Consider the following 15,367-nt stretch of genomic DNA (forward strand, 5'->3'; position numbering starts at 1 on the left):
CATAATCAGCTCCAGGTCTGTGTGGGGCTGAGCTTGTGAACTCCTTAGTAAGTAGGCGGGTACAACAAAAGGGAGTTTAATATTACAATAGGGGTTAAAATTCAGACACCTTGTCGTAGGCTCACCTTGTCCAGGGACCCAAGCATGCTGCCTTTCCACACTCAGAGCACTTCACCTAACCTACTGTGCAGCTGTTTCGCCTTTAATATCAAAGTTCCACAGGCAGCGTGATGTCACAATGCTCCTTGTCTGTAGCCCAAACCATGAGCCTTTGCAACCCTGGCATAATCTACATACTTACGGTGTGTGAAGTCTTGGACCACGAATGCAGTGAAGAATAATGGATTGCTACTCTTCATACATTTTTGCCCATTGGCTCAGATTTGAATGCTTACTGGCCATCTGAGCATCTCTGCCAGGCCACCCTATGTCTAGAGACTGTGGATTTAGAGAGTTTATAAACATTGTCAGTTCATCAATACAGTGTGCTCGCTTCGGCAGCACATATACTAAAATTGGAACGATACAGAGAAGATTAGCATGGCCCCTGCGCAAGGATGACACGCAAATTCGTGAAGCATTCCATATTTTTAACAGCTTTTAGGAGAGAAATCTTCTTTGTTTTCAAGACTTATTGAAATAATAAAGCAGGTTCCAGTCCTGTGTCATGTAATATGTATTTTTAAATTGTCTCTCCTCAACATTTTTAATGTATTTGCCTTGCAGTAAAGAAGGTGCGCTCTATGTCCAGCAGCATTTTACAAGGAAGCCTGCTGGACTTCTGGGACTTTTCTTTCTCTTTTTCAGCCTCCCTGTCATTATTCTTCACCACCTCCAAATCTATACTGCTGCTAGTGATGAGTTGCTTTGTGGGAAGCAGGATAAAGAGAAGGGCAGGGCCTATGCAAATGATGGCCTCAGGGATGCCTGGGAGTCCCTTTTCAGCAGTACTGTTAAAATCTGCCTTGCAACCAGATTGGTCGGGTATGCTGAAAAACACCACGCCAGATTGGGCACCAGGTCTCTAGGCGCTTGGAGGACATATTGGGTCTACATCCCTAAGTTTCTGAGGTCCAAGAAATGTTCACCCTCCGCCCTAATAGAGAGGTCGTGGCCGATCGTGGCTGAGAGGGGAAGAAGGTAGCAGGGCAAGATGCTCATGGTTCTTCTCTAATAATGGACCAACTTCCTCTCTCTCCTTAACTGTGGTTCTGCCTGGCTACTGGGGCTACCAGTTGTAAGCCTGCAGCCCACAAGGAGTTGGTTTGTCCCTCTCACAAATGTAAATGGGTAAGCATTCAATTGCACACACCTGCCTGCGTCCACAGACCCTCGCGCGCACACACACTTTTGTCAACAAGCTTTTTTATGTAGTTAAGAGAATCAGGGACCCATGTTGAAATACAAAAGCAGCACACCACGTGACGGCCGTCATGTAGAGTCCAGCAGCAAATGGGAAACGTTTAACTAGCCGTGGTCCTATTACTGCAGCTCTACCGTGGAACAACTGCTGGATGAGTCCTGCTGGAGAATATTGAACCTACATTAAGTCTGAGGTAAATAAGAATATCACAGGAACATAATGAAAAAGAGACCTACAACCCTTCCGAGCCAGATAGGAGTCGAACCTACAATCTTCTGATCCGTAGTCAGACGCGTTATCCATTGCGCCACTGGCCCTATGTATTTGCACCTATCTTTTTGTCCTTAAGAGGGCTAGAAAGCGTGTGTGTGTGTGTGTGTGTGTGTGTGTGTGTGAAGGCACAAGGAAACCCATCTGACCACCTGAAAGTCTGTTCTATGAGGTTTTCCTAAGTTGTACAAAGGACTTTAGGAGAAGGAAGGACCTAAAAGCTAGGCAAAATGGTCCTAGATCCAAGAAAATCTTTTAGATCAGGCTCAGTTTCTTAAATACTCTGGGTTAACATAATCAGCTCCAGGTCTGTGTGGGGCTGAGCTTGTGAACTCCTTAGTAAGTAGGCGGGTACAACAAAAGGGAGTTTAATATTACAATAGGGGTTAAAATTCAGACACCTTGTCGTAGGCTCACCTTGTCCAGGGACCCAAGCATGCTGCCTTTCCACACTCAGAGCACTTCACCTAACCTACTGTGCAGCTGTTTCGCCTTTAATATCAAAGTTCCACAGGCAGCGTGATGTCACAATGCTCCTTGTCTGTAGCCCAAACCATGAGCCTTTGCAACCCTGGCATAATCTACATACTTACGGTGTGTGAAGTCTTGGACCACGAATGCAGTGAAGAATAATGGATTGCTACTCTTCATACATTTTTGCCCATTGGCTCAGATTTGAATGCTTACTGGCCATCTGAGCATCTCTGCCAGGCCACCCTATGTCTAGAGACTGTGGATTTAGAGAGTTTATAAACATTGTCAGTTCATCAATACAGTGTGCTCGCTTCGGCAGCACATATACTAAAATTGGAACGATACAGAGAAGATTAGCATGGCCCCTGCGCAAGGATGACACGCAAATTCGTGAAGCGTTCCATATTTTTAACAGCTTTTAGGAGAGAAATCTTCTTTGTTTTCAAGACTTATTGAAATAATAAAGCAGGTTCCAGTCCTGTGTCATGTAATATGTATTTTTAAATTGTCTCTCCTCAACATTTTTAATGTATTTGCCTTGCAGTAAAGAAGGTGCGCTCTATGTCCAGCAGCATTTTACAAGGAAGCCTGCTGGACTTCTGGGACTTTTCTTTCTCTTTTTCAGCCTCCCTGTCAATATTCTTCACCACCTCCAAATCTATACTGCTGCTAGTGATGAGTTGCTTTGTGGGAAGCAGGATAAAGAGAAGGGCAGGGCCTATGCAAATGATGGCCTCAGGGATGCCTGGGAGTCCCTTTTCAGCAGTACTGTTAAAATCTGCCTTGCAACCAGATTGGTCGGGTATGCTGAAAAACACCACGCCAGATTGGGCACCAGGTCTCTAGGCGCTTGGAGGACATATTGGGTCTACATCCCTAAGTTTCTGAGGTCCAAGAAATGTTCACCCTCCGCCCTAATAGAGAGGTCGTGGCCGATCGTGGCTGAGAGGGGAAGAAGGTAGCAGGGCAAGATGCTCATGGTTCTTCTCTAATAATGGACCAACTTCCTCTCTCTCCTTAACTGTGGTTCTGCCTGGCTACTGGGGCTACCAGTTGTAAGCCTGCAGCCCACAAGGAGTTGGTTTGTCCCTCTCACAAATGTAAATGGGTAAGCATTCAATTGCACACACCTGCCTGCGTCCACAGACCCTCGCGCGCACACACACTTTTGTCAACAAGCTTTTTTATGTAGTTAAGAGAATCAGGGACCCATGTTGAAATACAAAAGCAGCACACCACGTGACGGCCGTCATGTAGAGTCCAGCAGCAAATGGGAAACGTTTAACTAGCCGTGGTCCTATTACTGCAGCTCTACCGTGGAACAACTGCTGGATGAGTCCTGCTGGAGAATATTGAACCTACATTAAGTCTGAGGTAAATAAGAATACCACAGGAACATAATGAAAAAGAGACCTACAACCCTTCCGAGCCAGATAGGAGTCGAACCTACAATCTTCTGATCCGTAGTCAGACGCGTTATCCATTGCGCCACTGGCCCTATGTATTTGCACCTATCTTTTTGTCCTTAAGAGGGCTAGAAAGCGTGTGTGTGTGTGTGTGTGTGTGTGTGTGTGTGTGTGTGAAGGCACAAGGAAACCCATCTGACCACCTGAAAGTCTGTTCTATGAGGTTTTCCTAAGTTGTACAAAGGACTTTAGGAGAAGGAAGGACCTAAAAGCTAGGCAAAATGGTCCTAGATCCAAGAAAATCTTTTAGATCAGGCTCAGTTTCTTAAATACTCTGGGTTAACATAATCAGCTCCAGGTCTGTGTGGGGCTGAGCTTGTGAACTCCTTAGTAAGTAGGCGGGTACAACAAAAGGGAGTTTAATATTACAATAGGGGTTAAAATTCAGACACCTTGTCGTAGGCTCACCTTGTCCAGGGACCCAAGCATGCTGCCTTTCCACACTCAGAGCACTTCACCTAACCTACTGTGCAGCTGTTTCGCCTTTAATATCAAAGTTCCACAGGCAGCGTGATGTCACAATGCTCCTTGTCTGTAGCCCAAACCATGAGCCTTTGCAACCCTGGCATAATCTACATACTTACGGTGTGTGAAGTCTTGGACCACGAATGCAGTCAAGAATAATGGATTGCTACTCTTCATACATTTTTGCCCATTGGCTCAGATTTGAATGCTTACTGGCCATCTGAGCATCTCTGCCAGGCCACCCTATGTCTAGAGACTGTGGATTTAGAGAGTTTATAAACATTGTCAGTTCATCAATACAGTGTGCTCGCTTTGGCAGCACATATACTAAAATTGGAACGATACAGAGAAGATTAGCATGGCCCCTGCGCAAGGATGACACGCAAATTTGTGAAGCGTTCCATATTTTTAACAGCTTTTAGGAGAGAAATCTTCTTTGTTTTCAAGACTTATTGAAATAATAAAGCAGGTTCCAGTCCTGTGTCATGTAATATGTATTTTTAAATTGTCTCTCCTCAACATTTTTAATGTATTTGCCTTGCAGTAAAGAAGGTGCGCTCTATGTCCAGCAGCATTTTACAAGGAAGCCTGCTGGACTTCTGGGACTTTTCTTTCTCTTTTTCAGCCTCCCTGTCATTATTCTTCACCACCTCCAAATCTATACTGCTGCTAGTGATGAGTTGCTTTGTGGGAAGCAGGATAAAGAGAAGGGCAGGGCCTATGCAAATGATGGCCTCAGGGATGCCTGGGAGTCCCTTTTCAGCAGTACTGTTAAAATCTGCCTTGCAACCAGATTGGTCGGGTATGCTGAAAAACACCACGCCAGATTGGGCACCAGGTCTCTAGGCGCTTGGAGGACATATTGGGTCTACATCCCTAAGTTTCTGAGGTCCAAGAAATGTTCACCCTCCGCCCTAATAGAGAGGTCGTGGCCGATCGTGGCTGAGAGGGGAAGAAGGTAGCAGGGCAAGATGCTCATGGTTCTTCTCTAATAATGGACCAACTTCCTCTCTCTCCTTAACTGTGGTTCTGCCTGGCTACTGGGGCTACCAGTTGTACGCCTGCAACCCACAAGGAGTTGGTTTGTCCCTCTCACAAATGTAAATGGGTAAGCATTCAATTGCACACACCTGCCTGTGTCCACAGACCCTCGCGCACACACACTTTTGTCAACAAGCTTTTTTATGTAGTTAAGAGAATCAGGGACCCATGTTGAAATACAAAAGCAGCACACCACGTGACGGCCGTCATGTAGAGTCCAGCAGCAAATGGGAAACGTTTATCAAGCCGTGGTCCTAATACTGCAGCTCTACCGTGGAACAACTGCTGGATGAGCCCTGCTGGAGAATATTAAACCTACAACAAGTCTGAGGTAAATAAGAATACCACAGGAACATAATGAAAAAGAGACCTACAACCCTTCCGAGCCAGATAGGAGTCGAACCTACAATCTTCTGATCCGTAGTCAGACGCGTTATCCATTGCGCCACTGGCCCTATGTATTCACACCCATCTTTTTGTCCTTAAGAGGGCTAGAAAGCGTGTGTGTGTGTGTGTGTGTGAAGGCACAAGGAAACCCATCTGACCACCTGAAAGTCTGTTCTATGAGGTTTTCCTAAGTTGTACAAAGGACTTTAGGAGAAGGAAGGACCTAAAAGCTAGGCAAAATGGTCCTAGATCCAAGAAAATCTTTTAGATCAGGCTCAGTTTCTTAAATACTCTGGGTTAACATAATCAGCTCCAGGTCTGTGTGGGGCTGAGCTTGTGAACTCCTTAGTAAGTAGGCGGGTACAACAAAAGGGAGTTTAATATTACAATAGGGGTTAAAATTCAGACACCTTGTCGTAGGCTCACCTTGTCCAGGGACCCAAGCATGCTGCCTTTCCACACTCAGAGCACTTCACCTAACCTACTGTGCAGCTGTTTCGCCTTTAATATCAAAGTTCCACAGGCAGCGTGATGTCACAATGCTCCTTGTCTGTAGCCCAAACCATGAGCCTTTGCAACCCTGGCATAATCTACATACTTACGGTGTGTGAAGTCTTGGACCACGAATGCAGTGAAGAATAATGGATTGCTACTCTTCATACATTTTTGCCCATTGGCTCAGATTTGAATGCTTACTGGCCATCTGAGCATCTCTGCCAGGCCACCCTATGTCTAGAGACTGTGGATTTAGAGAGTTTATAAACATTGTCAGTTCATCAATACAGTGTGCTCGCTTCGGCAGCACATATACTAAAATTGGAACGATACAGAGAAGATTAGCATGGCCCCTGCGCAAGGATGACACGCAAATTCGTGAAGCGTTCCATATTTTTAACAGCTTTTAGGAGAGAAATCTTCTTTGTTTTCAAGACTTATTGAAATAATAAAGCAGGTTCCAGTCCTGTGTCATGTAATATGTATTTTTAAATTGTCTCTCCTCAACATTTTTAATGTATTTGCCTTGCAGTAAAGAAGGTGCGCTCTATGTCCAGCAGCATTTTACAAGGAAGCCTGCTGGACTTCTGGGACTTTTCTTTCTCTTTTTCAGCCTCCCTGTCATTATTCTTCACCACCTCCAAATCTATACTGCTGCTAGTGATGAGTTGCTTTGTGGGAAGCAGGATAAAGAGAAGGGCAGGGCCTATGCAAATGATGGCCTCAGGGATGCCTGGGAGTCCCTTTTCAGCAGTACTGTTAAAATCTGCCTTGCAACCAGATTGGTCGGGTATGCTGTAAAACACCACGCCAGATTGGGCACCAGGTCTCTAGGCGCTTGGAGGACATATTGGGTCTACATCCCTAAGTTTCTGAGGTCCAAGAAATGTTCACCCTCCGCCCTAATAGAGAGGTCGTGGCCGATCGTGGCTGAGAGAGGAAGAAGGTAGCAGGGCAAGATGCTCATGGTTCTTCTCTAATAATGGACCAACTTCCTCTCTCTCCTTAACTGTGGTTCTGCCTGGCTACTGGGGCTACCAGTTGTAAGCCTGCAGCCCACAAGGAGTTGGTTTGTCCCTCTCACAAATGTAAATGGGTAAGCATTCAATTGCACACACCTGCCTGCGTCCACAGACCCTCGCGCGCACACACACTTTTGTCAACAAGCTTTTTTATGTAGTTAAGAGAATCAGGGACCCATGTTGAAATACAAAAGCAGCACACCACGTGACGGCCGTCATGTAGAGTCCAGCAGCAAATGGGAAACGTTTAACTAGCCGTGGTCCTATTACTGCAGCTCTACCGTGGAACAACTGCTGGATGAGTCCTGCTGGAGAATATTGAACCTACATTAAGTCTGAGGTAAATAAGAATACCACAGGAACATAATGAAAAAGAGACCTACAACCCTTCCGAGCCAGATAGGAGTCGAACCTACAATCTTCTGATCCGTAGTCAGACGCGTTATCCATTGCGCCACTGGCCCTATGTATTTGCACCTATCTTTTTGTCCTTAAGAGGGCTAGAAAGCGTGTGTGTGTGTGTGTGTGTGTGTGTGTGTGTGAAGGCACAAGGAAACCCATCTGACCACCTGAAAGTCTGTTCTATGAGGTTTTCCTAAGTTGTACAAAGGACTTTAGGAGAAGGAAGGACCTAAAAGCTAGGCAAAATGGTCCTAGATCCAAGAAAATCTTTTAGATCAGGCTCAGTTTCTTAAATACTCTGGGTTAACATAATCAGCTCCAGGTCTGTGTGGGGCTGAGCTTGTGAACTCCTTAGTAAGTAGGCGGGTACAACAAAAGGGAGTTTAATATTACAATAGGGGTTAAAATTCAGACACCTTGTCGTAGGCTCACCTTGTCCAGGGACCCAAGCATGCTGCCTTTCCACACTCAGAGCACTTCACCTAACCTACTGTGCAGCTGTTTCGCCTTTAATATCAAAGTTCCACAGGCAGCGTGATGTCACAATGCTCCTTGTCTGTAGCCCAAACCATGAGCCTTTGCAACCCTGGCATAATCTACATACTTACGGTGTGTGAAGTCTTGGACCACGAATGCAGTGAAGAATAATGGATTGCTACTCTTCATACATTTTTGCCCATTGGCTCAGATTTGAATGCTTACTGGCCATCTGAGCATCTCTGCCAGGCCACCCTATGTCTAGAGACTGTGGATTTAGAGAGTTTATAAACATTGTCAGTTCATCAATACAGTGTGCTCGCTTCGGCAGCACATATACTAAAATTGGAACGATACAGAGAAGATTAGCATGGCCCCTGCGCAAGGATGACACGCAAATTCGTGAAGCGTTCCATATTTTTAACAGCTTTTAGGAGAGAAATCTTCTTTGTTTTCAAGACTTATTGAAATAATAAAGCAGGTTCCAGTCCTGTGTCATGTAATATGTATTTTTAAATTGTCTCTCCTCAACATTTTTAATGTATTTGCCTTGCAGTAAAGAAGGTGCGCTCTATGTCCAGCAGCATTTTACAAGGAAGCCTGCTGGACTTCTGGGACTTTTCTTTCTCTTTTTCAGCCTCCCTGTCATTATTCTTCACCACCTCCAAATCTATACTGCTGCTAGTGATGAGTTGCTTTGTGGGAAGCAGGATAAAGAGAAGGGCAGGGCCTATGCAAATGATGGCCTCAGGGATGCCTGGGAGTCCCTTTTCAGCAGTACTGTTAAAATCTGCCTTGCAACCAGATTGGTCGGGTATGCTGAAAAACACCACGCCAGATTGGGCACCAGGTCTCTAGGCGCTTGGAGGACATATTGGGTCTACATCCCTAAGTTTCTGAGGTCCAAGAAATGTTCACCCTCCGCCCTAATAGAGAGGTCGTGGCCGATCGTGGCTGAGAGGGGAAGAAGGTAGCAGGGCAAGATGCTCATGGTTCTTCTCTAATAATGGACCAACTTCCTCTCTCTCCTTAACTGTGGTTCTGCCTGGCTACTGGGGCTACCAGTTGTAAGCCTGCAGCCCACAAGGAGTTGGTTTGTCCCTCTCACAAATGTAAATGGGTAAGCATTCAATTGCACACACCTGCCTGCGTCCACAGATCCTCGCGCGCACACACACTTTTGTCAACAAGCTTTTTTATGTAGTTAAGAGAATCAGGGACCCATGTTGAAATACAAAAGCAGCACACCACGTGACGGCCGTCATGTAGAGTCCAGCAGCAAATGGGAAACGTTTAACTAGCCGTGGTCCTATTACTGCAGCTCTACCGTGGAACAACTGCTGGATGAGTCCTGCTGGAGAATATTGAACCTACATTAAGTCTGAGGTAAATAAGAATACCACAGGAACATAATGAAAAAGAGACCTACAACCCTTCCGAGCCAGATAGGAGTCGAACCTACAATCTTCTGATCCGTAGTCAGACACGTTCTCCATTGCGCCACTGACCCTATGTATTTGCACCTATCTTTTTGTCCTTAAGAGGGCTAGAAAGCGTGTGTGTGTGTGTGTGTGTGTGTGTGTGAAGGCACAAGGAAACCCATCTGACCACCTGAAAGTCTGTTCTATGAGGTTTTCCTAAGTTGTACAAAGGACTTTAGGAGAAGGAAGGACCTAAAAGCTAGGCAAAATGGTCCTAGATCCAAGAAAATCTTTTAGATCAGGCTCAGTTTCTTAAATACTCTGGGTTAACATAATCAGCTCCAGGTCTGTGTGGGGCTGAGCTTGTGAACTCCTTAGTAAGTAGGCGGGTACAACAAAAGGGAGTTTAATATTACAATAGGGGTTAAAATTCAGACACCTTGTCGTAGGCTCACCTTGTCCAGGGACCCAAGCATGCTGCCTTTCCACACTCAGAGCACTTCACCTAACCTACTGTGCAGCTGTTTCGCCTTTAATATCAAAGTTCCACAGGCAGCGTGATGTCACAATGCTCCTTGTCTGTAGCCCAAACCATGAGCCTTTGCAACCCTGGCATAATCTACATACTTACGGTGTGTGAAGTCTTGGACCACGAATGCAGTCAAGAATAATGGATTGCTACTCTTCATACATTTTTGCCCATTGGCTCAGATTTGAATGCTTACTGGCCATCTGAGCATCTCTGCCAGGCCACCCTATGTCTAGAGACTGTGGATTTAGAGAGTTTATAAACATTGTCAGTTCATCAATACAGTGTGCTCGCTTTGGCAGCACATATACTAAAATTGGAACGATACAGAGAAGATTAGCATGGCCCCTGCGCAAGGATGACACGCAAATTCGTGAAGCGTTCCATATTTTTAACAGCTTTTAGGAGAGAAATCTTCTTTGTTTTCAAGACTTATTGAAATAATAAAGCAGGTTCCAGTCCTGTGTCATGTAATATGTATTTTTAAATTGTCTCTCCTCAACATTTTTAATGTATTTGCCTTGCAGTAAAGAAGGTGCGCTCTATGTCCAGCAGCATTTTACAAGGAAGCCTGCTGGACTTCTGGGACTTTTCTTTCTCTTTTTCAGCCTCCCTGTCATTATTCTTCACCACCTCCAAATCTATACTGCTGCTAGTGATGAGTTGCTTTGTGGGAAGCAGGATAAAGAGAAGGGCAGGGCCTATGCAAATGATGGCCTCAGGGATGCCTGGGAGTCCCTTTTCAGCAGTACTGTTAAAATCTGCCTTGCAACCAGATTGGTCGGGTATGCTGAAAAACACCACGCCAGATTGGGCACCAGGTCTCTAGGCGCTTGGAGGACATATTGGGTCTACATCCCTAAGTTTCTGAGGTCCAAGAAATGTTCACCCTCCGCCCTAATAGAGAGGTCGTGGCCGATCGTGGCTGAGAGGGGAAGAAGGTAGCAGGGCAAGATGCTCATGGTTCTTCTCTAATAATGGACCAACTTCCTCTCTCTCCTTAACTGTGGTTCTGCCTGGCTACTGGGGCTACCAGTTGTACGCCTGCAACCCACAAGGAGTTGGTTTGTCCCTCTCACAAATGTAAATGGGTAAGCATTCAATTGCACACAACTGCCTGTGTCCACAGACCCTCGCGCACACACACTTTTGTCAACAAGCTTTTTTATGTAGTTAAGAGAATCAGGGACCCATGTTGAAATACAAAAGCAGCACACCACGTGACGGCCGTCATGTAGAGTCCAGCAGCAAATGGGAAACGTTTATCAAGCCGTGGTCCTAATACTGCAGCTCTACCGTGGAACAACTGCTGGATGAGCCCTGCTGGAGAATATTAAACCTACAACAAGTCTGAGGTAAATAAGAATACCACAGGAACATAATGAAAAAGAGACCTACAACCCTTCCGAGCCAGATAGGAGTCGAACCTACAATCTTCTGATCCGTAGTCAGACGCGTTATCCATTGCGCCACTGGCCCTATGTATTCACACCCATCTTTTTGTCCTTAAGAGGGCTAGAAAGCGTGTGTGTGTGTGTGTGTGTGAAGGCACAAGGAAACCCATCTGACCACCTGAAAGTCTGTTCTATGAGGTTTTCCTAAGTTGTACAAAGGACTTTAGGAGAAGGAAGGACCTAAAAGCTAGGCAAAATGGTCCTAGATCCAAGAAAATCTTTTAGATCAGGCTCAGTTTCTTAAATACTCTGGGTTAACATAATCAGCTCCAGGTCTGTGTGGGGCTGAGCTTGTGAACTCCTTAGTAAGTAGGCGGGTACAACAAAAGGGAGTTTAATATTACAATAGGGGTTAAAATTCAGACACCTTGTCGTAGGCTCACCTTGTCCAGGGACCCAAGCATGCTGCCTTTCCACACTCAGAGCACTTCACCTAACCTACTGTGCAGCTGTTTCGCCTTTAATATCAAAGTTCCACAGGCAGCGTGATGTCACAATGCTCCTTGTCTGTAGCCCAAACCATGAGCCTTTGCAACCCTGGCATAATCTACATACTTACGGTGTGTGAAGTCTTGGACCACGAATGCAGTGAAGAATAATGGATTGCTACTCTTCATACATTTTTGCCCATTGGCTCAGATTTGAATGCTTACTGGCCATCTGAGCATCTCTGCCAGGCCACCCTATGTCTAGAGACTGTGGATTTAGAGAGTTTATAAACATTGTCAGTTCATCAATACAGTGTGCTCGCTTCGGCAGCACATATACTAAAATTGGAACGATACAGAGAAGATTAGCATGGCCCCTGCGCAAGGATGACACGCAAATTCGTGAAGCGTTCCATATTTTTAACAGCTTTTAGGAGAGAAATCTTCTTTGTTTTCAAGACTTATTGAAATAATAAAGCAGGTTCCAGTCCTGTGTCATGTAATATGTATTTTTAAATTGTCTCTCCTCAACATTTTTAATGTATTTGCCTTGCAGTAAAGAAGGTGCGCTCTATGTCCAGCAGCATTTTACAAGGAAGCCTGCTGGACTTCTGGGACTTTTCTTTCTCTTTTTCAGCCTCCCTGTCATTATTCTTCACCACCTCCAAATCTATACTGCTGCTAGTGATGAGTTGCTTTGTGGGAAGCAGGATAAAGAGAAGGGCAGGGCCTATGCAAATGATGGCCTCAGGGATGCCTGGGAGTCCCTTTTCAGCAGTACTGTTAAAATCTGCCTTGCAACCAGATTGGTCGGGTATGCTGTAAAACACCACGCCAGATTGGGCACCAGGTCTCTAGGCGCTTGGAGGACATATTGGGTCTACATCCCTAAGTTTCTGAGGTCCAAGAAATGTTCACCCTCCGCCCTAATAGAGAGGTCGTGGCCGATCGTGGCTGAGAGGGGAAGAAGGTAGCAGGGCAAGATGCTCATGGTTCTTCTCTAATAATGGACCAACTTCCTCTCTCTCCTTAACTGTGGTTCTGCCTGGCTACTGGGGCTACCAGTTGTAAGCCTGCAGCCCACAAGGAGTTGGTTTGTCCCTCTCACAAATGTAAATGGGTAAGCATTCAATTGCACACACCTGCCTGCGTCCACAGACCCTCGCGCGCACACACACTTTTGTCAACAAGCTTTTTTATGTAGTTAAGAGAATCAGGGACCCATGTTGAAATACAAAAGCAGCACACCACGTGACGGCCGTCATGTAGAGTCCAGCAGCAAATGGGAAACGTTTAACTAGCCGTGGTCCTATTACTGCAGCTCTACCGTGGAACAACTGCTGGATGAGTCCTGCTGGAGAATATTGAACCTACATTAAGTCTGAGGTAAATAAGAATACCACAGGAACATAATGAAAAAGAGACCTACAACCCTTCCGAGCCAGATAGGAGTCGAACCTACAATCTTCTGATCCGTAGTCAGACGCGTTATCCATTGCGCCACTGGCCCTATGTATTTGCACCTATCTTTTTGTCCTTAAGAGGGCTAGAAAGCGTGTGTGTGTGTGTGTGTGTGTGTGTGTGTGTGTGTGAAGGCACAAGGAAACCCATCTGACCACCTGAAAGTCTGTTCTATGAGGTTTTCCTAAGTTGTACAAAGGACTTTAGGAGAAGGAAGGACCTAAAAGCTAGGCAAAATGGTCCTAGATCCAAGAAAATCTTTTAGATCAGGCTCAGTTTCTTAAATACTCTGGGTTAACATAATCAGCTCCAGGTCTGTGTGGGGCTGAGCTTGTGAACTCCTTAGTAAGTAGGCGGGTACAACAAAAGGGAGTTTAATATTACAATAGGGGTTAAAATTCAGACACCTTGTCGTAGGCTCACCTTGTCCAGGGACCCAAGCATGCTGCCTTTCCACACTCAGAGCACTTCACCTAACCTACTGTGCAGCTGTTTCGCCTTTAATATCAAAGTTCCACAGGCAGCGTGATGTCACAATGCTCCTTGTCTGTAGCCCAAACCATGAGCCTTTGCAACCCTGGCATAATCTACATACTTACGGTGTGTGAAGTCTTGGACCACGAATGCAGTGAAGAATAATGGATTGCTACTCTTCATACATTTTTGCCCATTGGCTCAGATTTGAATGCTTACTGGCCATCTGAGCATCTCTGCCAGGCCACCCTATGTCTAGAGACTGTGGATTTAGAGAGTTTATAAACATTGTCAGTTCATCAATACAGTGTGCTCGCTTCGGCAGCACATATACTAAAATTGGAACGATACAGAGAAGATTAGCATGGCCCCTGCGCAAGGATGACACGCAAATTCGTGAAGCGTTCCATATTTTTAACAGCTTTTAGGAGAGAAATCTTCTTTGTTTTCAAGACTTATTGAAATAATAAAGCAGGTTCCAGTCCTGTGTCATGTAATATGTATTTTTAAATTGTCTCTCCTCAACATTTTTAATGTATTTGCCTTGCAGTAAAGAAGGTGCGCTCTATGTCCAGCAGCATTTTACAAGGAAGCCTGCTGGACTTCTGGGACTTTTCTTTCTCTTTTTCAGCCTCCCTGTCATTATTCTTCACCACCTCCAAATCTATACTGCTGCTAGTGATGAGTTGCTTTGTGGGAAGCAGGATAAAGAGAAGGGCAGGGCCTATGCAAATGATGGCCTCAGGGATGCCTGGGAGTCCCTTTTCAGCAGTACTGTTAAAATCTGCCTTGCAACCAGATTGGTCGGGTATGCTGAAAAACACCACGCCAGATTGGGCACCAGGTCTCTAGGCGCTTGGAGGACATATTGGGTCTACATCCCTAAGTTTCTGAGGTCCAAGAAATGTTCACCCTCCGCCCTAATAGAGAGGTCGTGGCCGATCGTGGCTGAGAGGGGAAGAAGGTAGCAGGGCAAGATGCTCATGGTTCTTCTCTAATAATGGACCAACTTCCTCTCTCTCCTTAACTGTGGTTCTGCCTGGCTACTGGGGCTACCAGTTGTAAGCCTGCAGCCCACAAGGAGTTGGTTTGTCCCTCTCACAAATGTAAATGGGTAAGCATTCAATTGCACACACCTGCCTGCGTCCACAGACCCTCGCGCGCACACACACTTTTGTCAACAAGCTTTTTTATGTAGTTAAGAGAATCAGGGACCCATGTTGAAATACAAAAGCAGCACACCACGTGACGGCCGTCATGTAGAGTCCAGCAGCAAATGGGAAACGTTTAACTAGCCGTGGTCCTATTACTGCAGCTCTACCGTGGAACAACTGCTGGATGAGTCCTGCTGGAGAATATTGAACCTACATTAAGTCTGAGGTAAATAAGAATACCACAGGAACATAATGAAAAAGAGACCTACAACCCTTCCGAGCCAGATAGGAGTCGAACCTACAATCTTCTGATCCGTAGTCAGACGCGTTATCCATTGCGCCACTGACCCTATGTATTTGCACCTATCTTTTTGTCCTTAAGAGGGCTAGAAAGCGTGTGTGTGTGTGTGTGTGTGTGTGAAGGCACAAGGAAACCCATCTGACCACCTGAAAGTCTGTTCTATGAGGTTTTCCTAAGTTGTACAAAGGACTTTAGGAGAAGGAAGGACCTAAAAGCTAGGCAAAATGGTCCTAGATCCAAGAAAATCTTTTAGATCAGGCTCAGTTTCTTAAATACTCTGGGT

General features: G+C 45.5%; 16 non-coding genes across 16 annotated transcripts; 8 read left to right on the forward strand and 8 right to left on the reverse strand.

The window, feature by feature from the left end:
* The first annotated feature begins 485 nt into the window (after positions 1-485).
* Positions 486-592, forward strand: LOC144764799 (U6 spliceosomal RNA). The gene has a single exon (XR_013596829.1). It is a non-coding gene; the product is annotated as a U6 spliceosomal RNA (small nuclear RNA).
* A 1,015-nt stretch (positions 593-1,607) lies between these two features.
* On the reverse strand, positions 1,608-1,680 carry TRNAR-ACG (transfer RNA arginine (anticodon ACG)). Its single transcript has one exon. It is a non-coding gene; the product is annotated as a tRNA-Arg (tRNA).
* Positions 1,681-2,410: 730 nt separating this feature from the next.
* On the forward strand, positions 2,411-2,517 carry LOC144764604 (U6 spliceosomal RNA). The gene has a single exon (XR_013596653.1). It is a non-coding gene; the product is annotated as a U6 spliceosomal RNA (small nuclear RNA).
* A 1,015-nt stretch (positions 2,518-3,532) lies between these two features.
* Positions 3,533-3,605, reverse strand: TRNAR-ACG (transfer RNA arginine (anticodon ACG)). Its single transcript has one exon. It is a non-coding gene; the product is annotated as a tRNA-Arg (tRNA).
* Positions 3,606-4,341: 736 nt separating this feature from the next.
* Positions 4,342-4,448, forward strand: LOC144764849 (U6 spliceosomal RNA). Its single transcript, XR_013596876.1, has one exon. It is a non-coding gene; the product is annotated as a U6 spliceosomal RNA (small nuclear RNA).
* Positions 4,449-5,461: 1,013 nt separating this feature from the next.
* Positions 5,462-5,534, reverse strand: TRNAR-ACG (transfer RNA arginine (anticodon ACG)). Its single transcript has one exon. It is a non-coding gene; the product is annotated as a tRNA-Arg (tRNA).
* Positions 5,535-6,252: 718 nt separating this feature from the next.
* Positions 6,253-6,359, forward strand: LOC144764605 (U6 spliceosomal RNA). The gene has a single exon (XR_013596654.1). It is a non-coding gene; the product is annotated as a U6 spliceosomal RNA (small nuclear RNA).
* A 1,015-nt stretch (positions 6,360-7,374) lies between these two features.
* Positions 7,375-7,447, reverse strand: TRNAR-ACG (transfer RNA arginine (anticodon ACG)). Its single transcript has one exon. It is a non-coding gene; the product is annotated as a tRNA-Arg (tRNA).
* Positions 7,448-8,177: 730 nt separating this feature from the next.
* LOC144764606 (U6 spliceosomal RNA) lies at positions 8,178-8,284 on the forward strand. The gene has a single exon (XR_013596655.1). It is a non-coding gene; the product is annotated as a U6 spliceosomal RNA (small nuclear RNA).
* Positions 8,285-9,299: 1,015 nt separating this feature from the next.
* TRNAR-ACG (transfer RNA arginine (anticodon ACG)) lies at positions 9,300-9,372 on the reverse strand. The gene has a single exon. It is a non-coding gene; the product is annotated as a tRNA-Arg (tRNA).
* Positions 9,373-10,098: 726 nt separating this feature from the next.
* Positions 10,099-10,205, forward strand: LOC144764820 (U6 spliceosomal RNA). Its single transcript, XR_013596849.1, has one exon. It is a non-coding gene; the product is annotated as a U6 spliceosomal RNA (small nuclear RNA).
* A 1,013-nt stretch (positions 10,206-11,218) lies between these two features.
* Positions 11,219-11,291, reverse strand: TRNAR-ACG (transfer RNA arginine (anticodon ACG)). The gene has a single exon. It is a non-coding gene; the product is annotated as a tRNA-Arg (tRNA).
* Positions 11,292-12,009: 718 nt separating this feature from the next.
* Positions 12,010-12,116, forward strand: LOC144764607 (U6 spliceosomal RNA). The gene has a single exon (XR_013596656.1). It is a non-coding gene; the product is annotated as a U6 spliceosomal RNA (small nuclear RNA).
* Positions 12,117-13,131: 1,015 nt separating this feature from the next.
* Positions 13,132-13,204, reverse strand: TRNAR-ACG (transfer RNA arginine (anticodon ACG)). Its single transcript has one exon. It is a non-coding gene; the product is annotated as a tRNA-Arg (tRNA).
* Positions 13,205-13,938: 734 nt separating this feature from the next.
* Positions 13,939-14,045, forward strand: LOC144764608 (U6 spliceosomal RNA). The gene has a single exon (XR_013596657.1). It is a non-coding gene; the product is annotated as a U6 spliceosomal RNA (small nuclear RNA).
* A 1,015-nt stretch (positions 14,046-15,060) lies between these two features.
* TRNAR-ACG (transfer RNA arginine (anticodon ACG)) lies at positions 15,061-15,133 on the reverse strand. Its single transcript has one exon. It is a non-coding gene; the product is annotated as a tRNA-Arg (tRNA).
* Between the last annotated feature and the right edge of the window lie 234 nt (positions 15,134-15,367).

This window comes from Lissotriton helveticus, chromosome 6 (assembly GCF_964261635.1).
Source record: "Lissotriton helveticus chromosome 6, aLisHel1.1, whole genome shotgun sequence".
NCBI lineage: Eukaryota > Metazoa > Chordata > Amphibia > Caudata > Salamandridae > Lissotriton > Lissotriton helveticus.